The 13,262-nt window shown below is 32.9% G+C and overlaps 1 protein-coding gene across 4 annotated transcripts in view; it reads right to left on the reverse strand.

Moving 5' to 3' along the window:
* LOC149439097 (NACHT, LRR and PYD domains-containing protein 12-like) overlaps nucleotides 1–12,313 on the reverse strand; it is a 55,146-nt gene extending 42,833 nt beyond the window's left edge. For 2 of the 4 annotated variants that reach the window (XM_089659479.1, XM_089659480.1), the window contains exons 1-2: nucleotides 12,109–12,313; nucleotides 6,766–6,980 (exon numbers count right to left, since the gene is read on the reverse strand). The gene's annotated coding sequence lies outside the window, so the exon portion shown is untranslated. The remainder of the gene's footprint in view (nucleotides 1–6,765; nucleotides 6,981–12,108) is intronic. The other 2 variants (XM_089659481.1, XM_089659482.1) reach the window with 2 other exon arrangements.
* Between the last annotated feature and the right edge of the window lie 949 nt (nucleotides 12,314–13,262).

Consider the following 13,262-nt stretch of genomic DNA (forward strand, 5'->3'; position numbering starts at 1 on the left):
AACGAATTTTGGAGGGAGCAGCAATTCAAAATTATGCACCATGCCTATATGCCTTGCCTGTACTCCCGAGCAGACTCATTGATCTCTACATGTCCGCTCTGTGGTTCATATAAACCGTCACTTCACCACAGATTTTGGAATTGTCCACTGGTCTGTGTCTTCTGGAACCAACTTTTGAACTTTGTGCTTTTCATCACTACTCTCCAGTTACCTAGGGACCCGCTGCTTCTTCTCTTTGGCAATTTGGAAATATCAGTGTCTGCTGCCCCACACCGCCATCTTGCTTTGTTCAGAGCAACCAAACCATGGCTATCCATTTGCTTGATGGCGGCGAGAAGGTCTATATTGAAAAATGGGTCTCCAACTGTCCGCCTACCATCTCGGACGTCAAATTGGAACTCAACTTTCTACTTTGATTGGATCGGCTTGGTCTGCATATAGCTCCTTCTACAACAGGAGTGGAAAAGTTCAACCGCAAGTGGGGTCAATATGTTTCAAAAGTACTCCCTAGTTCGGAGCCCCAGCACCCCTCTCATGGTTTTCTAAACTAGATTTAAGCTAGTTTCCAGGGTATTCCTGATGCATGGTGTTACTATTGCTCAAGGGGTCAACTGATTGCTACATTATTAATGCTGTGTTCCTCTCAGAAATCTTCTTTGCTCTCGCTTTGCTCTCCTTCCACTTCGCCACTCTGGCTTATAACTCCTTGCTGACCTATATGAAGTGGTCCCCTACTAGCACATCTTTATACATACTGATGCGCTGCTTCTCACTATACTTTACTATCTCATTATACTTTACTATATTATTACTTTATCAGTCTATTAATTTTTTTATCCTAATCTCTATATCCTGGCATGTTTTCATGGTCCTCTGGCCTCAGACGTTTGGTACATAACTTCTTGTACTCCAGTTCTCCCTCTTTCCTTCCCTTTTGGGATATTCTTTATATGCTGGCTTTTCCAACTCCTACTGTTATATCTCTATCCTATATTTTCACTTTCCCTTCACTTCTTACTCTCATGCACGATGACCTCCCTATTGGTCGATATGACTAGAGATGAGCGAATTATTCAAAAATTCGGTTCGGCTGATTTGCCGAATTCGCTGAATAAATTCGCTTCGAGCCGAATATATTCGCTGCGAATTTAACTTATTAAAAGGGTGTTTCTAGGCTTCAGAGAGCCTTTATATTAGTGCAGAACACTGTACCTTTAATTTAAATGCCCTTGGAGTCTGCTGGGGAAGAGAAATAATACTGTCAGTCAGTATGACATGCAGATGAGTGCCGTCGATCTTAGAATCACCGCACACTTCACTCATTTGGGCAGTCACGGGGCCAAAACCAGAGTGTGGAGCCACAGTGTGGCGGTGGAGGCAGCAGCAATGGGAGGCCATACAGCACCCTATGACAAAATGGAACCCACCAGCAGTGTGAGGAGACCTGAAAGTGGCACATGGCAGAGTGTGGCGATGGAGACAGCAGCAATGGGAGGCCGTACAGGGACCCATGACACACTCTGGACCTGGCAGCAGCATGAGGAGGCGGTACAGGGGCCCATGACAGATTACAGGCCTGGCAGCAGCATGAGGAGTCGGTACGGGGGCCCATGGCAGATTACGGGCCTGGCAGCAGCATGAGGAGGCGGTACAGGGGCCCATGGCAGATTACGGGCCTGGCAGCAGCATGAGGAGGCGGTACAGGGGCCCATGGCAGAGTGGCGGAGCGTAAGGCTGGCCATACATTATACAATTATCTGCAGATTTTTGGTTTAGATTTACCAAAAACCATATAATAGGAGGACAAACCTAAACAACACTTTCAGTTGTATCCAATTAGGCAGGCCCTTGCACTACATAGTTGAAGGTAAATCTAAAGGAAATTGGGCAGAAAATCTGCAGATAATTGTATAATGTATGGCCAGCCTAAGCAGCTAAAATTGAAGGCCATACAGAGGCCTATGTTAAAAAGTCCCCCCAGCAGCAGCGTGGGGAGACGACTATCAAGAGTCCAATGGCAGAGTGGCGGAGCAGAAGCAGCTTCAATTGAAGGCCATACACAGGCCTAGGTTTAAAAGTCCCTCACAGTTAATTCCAATAACGAACTCTACTCCTCCGTGCAATCTACTTACGAGACCCTGGGCAGGTCTGGGTCCAATTTGTGGTAGAGACTGGTTTTGTTCAGCCATGCTTGAGCGAGTAATAACAGGTCTGTGCTGCCCTTTGGTGTCTGGCTTAATGCGCACAACACTGAACGTCCCAGCGTTTGTCAACGATTTGCCGTTAAGTGATGCAAACCCGCTGAACCACGTTCATGAGGAGCCGGTACAGGGGGCCATGAATCAGTATGGACCTGGCAGCAGCGTGAGCAGACGACAGAGGCACATGGCGCAGGGTGGCGGTGGATGCAGCAGTATTCGGAAGCCAAACACAGGCCTCAGTTAAAAAGCGGAAGCCGTCAGCAGCGTGAGCAGACGACAGAGACACATGGCGCAGGGTGGCGGTGGAGGCAGCAGCAATGGGAGGCCGTACAGGGACCCATGACACACTCTGGACCTGGCAGCAGCATGAGGAGGCGGTACAGGGGCCCATGGCAGAGTGGCGAAGCGTAAGCAGCTTAAATTGAAGGCCATACAGAGGCCTATGTTAAAAAGTCCCCCCAGCAGCAGTGTGGGGAGACGACTATCAAGAGTCCAATGGCTGAGTGGCGATCCGGGAAGTCAGCGTTGTGATTGCAGATGCAATGCAGAAATTCTACGAGGTAATGCCGTGGGTGCGAAGAAGATCATATACCGTCGTACTTCCATCCATAAGACGGAACAACCTGCGAACCGGGAGCTTTATTGCCCTGACCCACTGAGCAGGGTCACACACAGGTCTGTCTCTCTTGAATGACCGGAGGCTAATGGAGAATTCTAAGATGGCCGCGATTTATAGCTCCACCATTACACAGTGCTGGCTGGCTGCTGATTGGCTAATGCGATCACATGTCATGAATGCATTATGGGTCAGCGCGCCTTGTCTGCGCGCCTTCCCAGAGATCCCCGCCCCATCTTCTCTGTCCATTTTCTCCGTCGCCACACATGTCGCCGCCATTTTTGGGAAAATTCGATTCGTGCATCTGAAGTTTGCTAATCTTCAGATTCGTCGCGAATAGAATTTTTCCAAATCTTCGGAACGAATTCCACTTCGTCATGTTCGATTCGCTCATCTCTAGATATGACAAATGGTTAACATTGCTCACGTCGCTTATTCTTTTTGCTTTACGTATGATTATATATATATATGTGATTTTTCGAAATCCTGCATATTTTAACTTCAAGCCCTTGTACCCTGATATATTACATGTTCTATATTTTCCCATAGATACTCTTCTTTTCAAACTTCTCTACTCCCTCTCGGATTCTTTCGGGGCTTCTGTAATATGTTTATGAGTAAAATTGTTATCCTGGAATTTATTCCTCTGATATGGCATGTTGCCACGCTATGAATACTGACAAACCTCATCGTTGGTTATTTTGTGTGTACAATAAAACCCAATAAAGTTTCTTTTAAAAAAAAAATAATAATAATAAAAAAGCACACTGTTTAGTGAATATGGCACCCAGAGGGTATTTATCTTTCACACCACCAGCTCAGTGCAACAAAATAATTTTCAGTAATAAACATTAAAATGCTGTGTAATAATAATGGCCAAAAAACAAACACAGATTTTCAAAATTGCAGCGACCCTTTGGACTGATGGTCAGTGTCCTGCCCCTAAAGCCAGTCAGAAACCCTTGGAGGAACCCTTATTATTATGTATTATTATTATTATTATTATTATGTATTATTATAATTATGTATTATTATTATTATTATTATGTATTATGGTGGTTATTATTATTATTCGTGATGATGATTTTTTTTTTATTATTATTATTATTACTATTATTATAATTATTTTGTACAGGTATAAATATAGCACTTTATGTACTGTGCATTTACTTAATTAATGGCCAAAAAACAAACACAGATTTTTAAAATTGCAGTGACCCTTTGGACAGATGGTCAATGTCCTGCCCCTGAAGCCTAGTACACACGGTCAGAAACCCTTGGAGGAAATCTTATTATTATTATTTTGCATGATGGTGATTATTATTATTATTCATTATGAAGATGATTATTATTATTATTTTTATTATTATTATTTATTACAGGAATAAATAATGCACTGCCAATTTACACAGTGCTTTATGTACTGTACATTCACTTAATTTGTAATAATATTCAGGTCTCAAAAACCCTTACTAAAATGATTTTATCTATAGCAGTTGGTGCATTAGCATGATCATTAGGTTTTAGATATAATACTTATTAAAATAATAAAAAAGCACACTGTTTAGTGAATATGGCACCCAGAGGGTATTTATCTTTCACACCACCAGCTCAGTGCAACAAAATAATTTTCAGTAATAAACATTAAAACACTTTGTAATAATAACGGCCAAAAAACAAACACAGATTTTTAAAATTGCAGTCACCCTTTGGACTGGTCAGTGTTGTGACCCTAAAGCCAGTCAGAAACCCTTGGAGGAACCCTTATTATTATTATGTATTATTATTTATATTATTCTTATTATGTATGATGGTGATTATTATTATTACTTGTATTATTATTATTATTATTTAGCAATAAACATTCAGTAATAAACATTAAAATACTGTGTAATAATAATGGCCAAAAAACAAACACAGACTATTATTATTTTTTTTTATTATTGTTATTATTATTATTATTATTATTATTATTTAGTACAGGTACTGTGCATTCACTTTGTTAATGGCCAAAAAACAAACACAGATTTTTAAAATTGCAGTCACCCTTTGGACTGATGGTCAGTGTTGTGACCCTAAAGCCAGTCAGAAACCCTTGGAGGAACCCTTATTATTATTATGTATTATTATTTATATTATTCTTATTATGTATGATGGTGATTATTATTATTACTTGTATTATTATTATTATTATTTAGCAATAAACATTCAGTAATAAACATTAAAATACTGTGTAATAATAATGGCCAAAAAACAAACACAGACTATTATTATTTTTTTTTATTATTGTTATTATTATTATTATTATTATTATTTAGTACAGGTACTGTGCATTCACTTAGTTAATGGCCAAAAAACAAACACAGATTTTTAAAATTGCAGTCACCCTTTGGACTGATGGTCAGTGTTGTGCCCCTAAAGCCAGTCAGAAACCCTTGGAGGAACCCTTATTATTATTATTGTTATTAATATTATTTCTTATGATTGTGATTATTATTCGTGATTATGATTATAATTTTTTATTATAATTTTTATTATTTTTATGTAGTACAGGCATAAATATAGCACTTTATGTACTGTACATTCACTTAATTAATGGTCAAAAACAATGATGATGATTTATGATGGTGATTATTATTATTATTATTATTATTATTATTATTATTAGTAGTAGTAGTAGTAGTATTATTCATGATGATGATGAAGATTATTACTATTATTTGTATTATTATTATTTAGTAATAAACATTCAGTAATAAACATTAAAATACTGAGTAATAATAATGGCCAAAAAACAAACACAGATTTTTAAAATTGCAGCGACCCTTTGGACTGATGGTCAGTGTCCTGACCCTAAAGCCTAGTACACACGGTCAGAAACCCTTGGAGGAACCCTTATTATTATTATTATTATTATTATTATTATTATTATGTGTGATTGTGATTATTATTCGTGATTATGATTATTATTTTATTATTATTATTATTATTACTATTATTATTATTTAGTACAGGCATAAATATAGCACTTTATGTACTGTGCATTCACTTAATTAATGGCCAAAAAACAATGATGATGATTTATGATGGTGATTATTATTATTAGTAGTAGTAGTATTCATGATGATGATTATTACTATTATTATTTGTATTATTATTATTATTATGTATTATGGTGATTATTATTATTATTATTATTATTAATGATTGTGATTATTATTCGTGATTATGATTATTATTTTATTATTATTATTATTATTATTATTTAGTACAGGCATAAATATAGCACTTTAAGTACTGTGCATTCACTTAATTAATGGCCAAAAAACAATGATGATGATTTATGATGGTGATTATTATTATTACTATTATTATTTGTATTATTATTATTTAGTAATAAACATTAAAATACTGCGTAATAATAATGGCCAAAAAACAAACACAAATTTTTAAAATTGCAGTCACCCTTTGGACTGATGGTCAGTGTCCTGCCCCTAAAGCCTAGTACACACGGTCAGAAAATCGCGTAAATAATTCTGCTGTTGAATCGATCGTACAATAATCTGATTTCGAGAGCCGATCACCACAATTCATCCGGAAATATCCCAAGCGACAAACATGAACATTTTTCTTGTACGATTTTCATTTAATCAGTGCAGTTTTCATCTGAAAACACAATCCCTGTCGTTTCTTCCGAAGTCGTATTCTGTTGTAGGAGAAGCTGAGAAACCTCTTCATTTTCGATAGGGAGTCTAACATGACAAGAAACCCACCCAAAAAATGGACGATCGTTCGTCTGATATTCTCACACCAGGCGTTACATTGAGGACTGTGTCAGGTAGGAGATCAATCTGCAACTGCTCAGGGGACCCCCAAGGACCTATGAAGGGGCCTTAGTGCTCCAGGAATCCCTGGTTGTAGGTTAGAGAAGAACAAGGTTACACTCACCCCTTCAGAACAATGACATTGCAGAAGTCAGCAGACCAACTCCATGTGGCTGGTGTGGGGCCTCACTGGGGGGGTTGTCTGACATCTCCATCCCAGGAACACTGACGTCAGATGCACAGGAACACGCTGTGGGCTCATGCTGCTCCCAGTCCCAGATTTCCTTTGCATCCCCCTAGCTTTCTCTTCTTGGCCAGATCAATACATTGTTACTGAGCCTGAAAAAAGCCAGAGTGTGAAGGAGTGAGAAGACATTTTATAAGTGCAGTCCTGAAAAAGTCACCAAGACCTTTGCATTATGTTCATAGAATAATTTTGCATAGGAGCATTAGCAATTATGTAATAATATAAAATTAATTATATATCTATATGTATTTATTTATTTATTTTTTATTTATTTCTTCTTATTATTATGTATTTATTTTTTAAATACCATATATATATATAATTTTTTTATTATTATGTATTTATTTTTTAAATACCGTATATATATATAATTTTTTTATTATGTATTTATTTTTTAAATACCGTATATATATATATATATATATATATATAATTTATTTTATTATTATGTATTTATTTTTTAAATACCGTATATATATATATATATATATATAATGTTTTTATTATGTATTTATTTTTTAAATACCGTATATATATATATATATATATATATATATAATTTTTTTTATTATTATGTATTTATTATTAAAATACCGTATATATAATTTTTTTATTATGTATTTATTTTTTAAATACCGTATATATATAATTTTTTTTATTATTATGTATTTATTTTTTAAATACCGTATATATATAATTTTTTTATTATGTATTTATTTTTTAAATACCATATATATATATATAATTTTTTTTATTATTATGTATTTATTTTTTAAATACCGTATATATATATATATATATATATAATTTTTTTATTATGTATTTATTTTTTAAATACCGTATATATATATATATATAAATTTTTTTATTATTATGTATTTATTTTTTAAATACCGTATATATATATATATATTTATATATATATATATATATAATTTTTTTTATTATTATGTATTCATTTTTTAAATACCGTATATATATATAATTTTTTTATTATGTATTTATTTTTTAAATACCATATATATATATATAATTTTTTTTATTATGTATTTATTTTTTAAATACCGTATATATATATATATAATTTTTTTTATTATGTATTTATTTTTTAAATACCGTATATATATATATAATTGTTTTTATTATTATGTATTTATTTTTTAAATACCATATATATATATATATATATATATATATAATTGTTTTTATTATTATGTATTTATTTTTTAAATACCGTATATATATATAATTTTTTTTATTATTATTATTATTATGTCTTTATTTTTTAAATATTATATATATATATATATATATATATATATATATATATATATAATTTATTTATTAATATTATCCTGTATTTATTTTTTAAATACTGTGTATATATATATATATATATATATATATATATATATATATATATATATATATATATTGGGCAGCACAGTGGCTAAATGGTTAGCACTTCCACCTGGCAGTACTAGGGTCGCTGGTTCGACTTCCTGCCTGGAGTTTGCATGTTCTCCCTGTGACTGGGTGGCTTTCCTCCGGGTACTCCAGTTTCCTCCCACACTCCAAAGACATGCTGGGGGGTTAATTGGCTCCTGTCTAAATTGTCCCTAGTATGTGTATGTATGAATGTGAGTTAGGGACCTTAGATTGTACGCCCCTTGAGGGTTAGGGACTGATGTGAATGTACAATATATATGTAAAGTGCTGCGTACATTGATGGCGGTATATAAGTACCTGAAATAAATAATAAAATAAATAGAAAATGTATTTATTTATTATTATTATGTATTTATTTTTTAAATACTGTATTATATGTTGTAAAGGTAATAATATAAAATTAGAATATGTCATTTTTTTGTTAACAAAAAAAAATACCTGGTAGGGTTTAAAATTTGGGAAAGAGGCAAGTCCTCGAAACATTTCTTGGCATGCAGTACATTCCCCTGGTCCGTTGGGAGCAGCAAGGCGTGCATTTTCTAGGCATCCTACATGTGGTTCTAGTCTTTGTGGGGTCCATCTTCCAGCGCAGGAGTACATGTATGTGACAATCTTTGTCAGGCATTAGCACTATGTAATAATATAAAATTAATTTTATATATATATATATATATATATATACAGTCATGGCCGAAATTGTTGGCACCCTTGATATTTTTCCTGAAAATCATGTATTTCTCACGAAACGTATTGCATTAACACATGTTTTGCTATACACATGTTTATTCCCTTTGTGTGTATTGGGACAAAACAAAAAAAGGGAGGAAAGAAAGCAAATTCGACATAATGTCACACAAACCTCCAAAAATGGGCTGGACAAAAGTATTGGCACCCTTTCACAACTGCGGATAAATAAGAATGTTACAAGCATGTGATGCTCCTGTAAACTCACCTGGGGCAAGTAACAGGTGTGGGCAATATAGAAATCACACCTGAAAGCAGATAAAAAGGAGAGACGTTCACTTAACCTTTGCATTGTGTGTCTGTCTGTGCCACACTAAGCATGGACAACAGAAAGAGGAGACGAGAACTGTCTGAGGACCTGAGAACCAAAATTGTGGCAAAATATCAACAATCTCAAGGTTACAAGTCCATCTCCAGAGAACTAGATTTGCCTTTGTCCACAGTGCGCAACATTATCAAGAAGTTTGCAACCCATGGCACTGTAGCTAATCTCCCTGGTCGTGGACGGATGAGGAAAATTGATGAAAGATTGCAACGCAGAATAGTCCGGATGGTGGATAAGCAGCCCCAAACATGTTCCAAAGACATTCAAGCTGTCCTGCAGGCTCAGGGAGCATCAGTGTCAGCGCGAACTATCCGTCGACATTTAAATGAAATGAAACGCTATGGCAGGAGACCCAGGAGGACCCCACTGCTGACACAGAGACATAAAAAAGCAAGACTACAGTTTGCCAAAATGTACTTGAGTAAGCCAAAAGCCTTCTGGGAAAACGTCTTGTGGACAGATGAGACCAAGATAGAGCTTTTCGGTAAAGCACATCATTCTACTGTTTACCGAAAACGGAATGAGGCCTACAAAGAACAAAACACAGTACCTACGGTAAAATATGGTGGAGGTTCAATGATGTTTTGGGGTTGTTTTGCTGCCTCTGGCACTGGGTGCCTTGACTGTGTGCAAGGCATCATGAAATCTGAGGATTACCAAAGGATTTTGGGTCGCACTGTAGGGCCCAGTGTCAGAAAGCTGGGTTTGCGTCCAAGATCCTGGGTCTTCCAGCAGGACAATGACCCCAAACATACGTCAAAAAGCACTCAGAAATGGATGGCAAAGAAGCGCTGGAGAGTTCTGAAGTGGCCAGCAATGAGCCCAGATCTAAATCCCATTGAACACCTGTGGAGAGATCTTAAAATTGCTGTTGGGAAAAGGTGTCCTTCCAATAAGAGAGACCTGGAGCTGTTTGCAAAGGAAGAGTGGTCCAAAATTCCGGGTGAGAGGTGTCAGAAGCTTATTGATGGTTATAGGAAGCGACTGATTTCAGTTATGTTTTCCAAAGGGTGTGCAACCAAATATTAAGTTAAGGGTGCCAATACTTTTGTCCAGCCCATTTTTGGGGTTTTGTGTGACATTATGTCATATTTGCTTTTCTGCCTCTGTTTTATATTTGTTCCAATACATACAAAGGGAATAAACATGTGTATAGCAAAACATGTGTTAATGCAATACCTTTTTTGTGTGAAATACTTGATTTTCAGGAAAAATATCAAGGGTGCCAACAATTTCGGCCATGACTGTATATATATATATATAATTTATTTATTATTATTATGTATTTATTTTTTAAATACTGTATATATATATAATTTATTTATTGTTATTATGTATTTATTTTTTAAATACTGTATATATATATATATAATTTACTTATTTATTGGTATTATTATGTATTTATTTTTTAAATACTGTATATATATATATAATTAATTTATTGTTATTATTATGTATTTATTTTTTAAAATACTGTATATATATATAATGTATTTATTTATTTTTTTTTTTATTATTATTATTATTATTATTATTATGTATTTATTTTTAAATACTGTATTATATGTTTTAAAGGTAATAATATAAAATTAGAATATGTCATTTTTTTGTAAAAAAAAAAAATGCCTGGTAGGGTTTAGAATTTGGAGGAACCCTTATTATTATTATTATTATTATTATTATTATTATGTGTGATTGTGATTATTATTCGTGATTATGATTATTATTTTATTATTATTATTATTATTACTATTATTATTATTTAGTACAGGCATAAATATAGCACTTTATGTACTGTGCATTCACTTAATTAATGGCCAAAAAACAATGATGATGATTTATGATGGTGATTATTATTATTAGTAGTAGTAGTATTCATGATGATGATTATTACTATTATTATTTGTATTATTATTATTATTATGTATTATGGTGATTATTATTATTATTATTATTATTAATGATTGTGATTATTATTCGTGATTATGATTATTATTTTATTATTATTATTATTATTATTTAGTACAGGCATAAATATAGCACTTTAAGTACTGTGCATTCACTTAATTAATGGCCAAAAAACAATGATGATGATTTATGATGGTGATTATTATTATTACTATTATTATTTGTATTATTATTATTTAGTAATAAACATTAAAATACTGCGTAATAATAATGGCCAAAAAACAAACACAAATTTTTAAAATTGCAGTCACCCTTTGGACTGATGGTCAGTGTCCTGCCCCTAAAGCCTAGTACACACGGTCAGAAAATCGCGTAAATAATTCTGCTGTTGAATCGATCGTACAATAATCTGATTTCGAGAGCCGATCACCACAATTCATCCGGAAATATCCCAAGCGACAAACATGAACATTTTTCTTGTACGATTTTCATTTAATCAGTGCAGTTTTCATCTGAAAACACAATCCCTGTCGTTTCTTCCGAAGTCGTATTCTGTTGTAGGAGAAGCTGAGAAACCTCTTCATTTTCGATAGGGAGTCTAACATGACAAGAAACCCACCCAAAAAATGGACGATCGTTCGTCTGATATTCTCACACCAGGCGTTACATTGAGGACTGTGTCAGGTAGGAGATCAATCTGCAACTGCTCAGGGGACCCCCAAGGACCTATGAAGGGGCCTTAGTGCTCCAGGAATCCCTGGTTGTAGGTTAGAGAAGAACAAGGTTACACTCACCCCTTCAGAACAATGACATTGCAGAAGTCAGCAGACCAACTCCATGTGGCTGGTGTGGGGCCTCACTGGGGGGGTTGTCTGACATCTCCATCCCAGGAACACTGACGTCAGATGCACAGGAACACGCTGTGGGCTCATGCTGCTCCCAGTCCCAGATTTCCTTTGCATCCCCCTAGCTTTCTCTTCTTGGCCAGATCAATACATTGTTACTGAGCCTGAAAAAAGCCAGAGTGTGAAGGAGTGAGAAGACATTTTATAAGTGCAGTCCTGAAAAAGTCACCAAGACCTTTGCATTATGTTCATAGAATAATTTTGCATAGGAGCATTAGCAATTATGTAATAATATAAAATTAATTATATATCTATATGTATTTATTTATTTATTTTTTATTTATTTCTTCTTATTATTATGTATTTATTTTTTAAATACCATATATATATATAATTTTTTTATTATTATGTATTTATTTTTTAAATACCGTATATATATATAATTTTTTTATTATGTATTTATTTTTTAAATACCGTATATATATATATATATATATATATATATAATTTATTTTATTATTATGTATTTATTTTTTAAATACCGTATATATATATATATATATATAATGTTTTTATTATGTATTTATTTTTTAAATACCGTATATATATATATATATATATATATATAATTTTTTTTATTATTATGTATTTATTATTAAAATACCGTATATATAATTTTTTTATTATGTATTTATTTTTTAAATACCGTATATATATAATTTTTTTTATTATTATGTATTTATTTTTTAAATACCGTATATATATAATTTTTTTATTATGTATTTATTTTTTAAATACCATATATATATATATAATTTTTTTTATTATTATGTATTTATTTTTTAAATACCGTATATATATATATATATATAATTTTTTTATTATGTATTTATTTTTTAAATACCGTATATATATATATATATAAATTTTTTTATTATTATGTATTTATTTTTTAAATACCGTATATATATATATATATATTTATATATATATATATATAATTTTTTTTATTATTATGTATTCATTTTTTAAATACCGTATATATATATAATTTTTTTATTATGTATTTATTTTTTAAATACCATATATATATATATAATTTT

This window comes from Staurois parvus, unplaced genomic scaffold (assembly GCF_062004578.1).
Source record: "Staurois parvus isolate SC_StPar_1 unplaced genomic scaffold, SC_StPar_1.0 ptg001161l, whole genome shotgun sequence".
Taxonomy (NCBI): Eukaryota; Metazoa; Chordata; class Amphibia; order Anura; family Ranidae; genus Staurois; species Staurois parvus.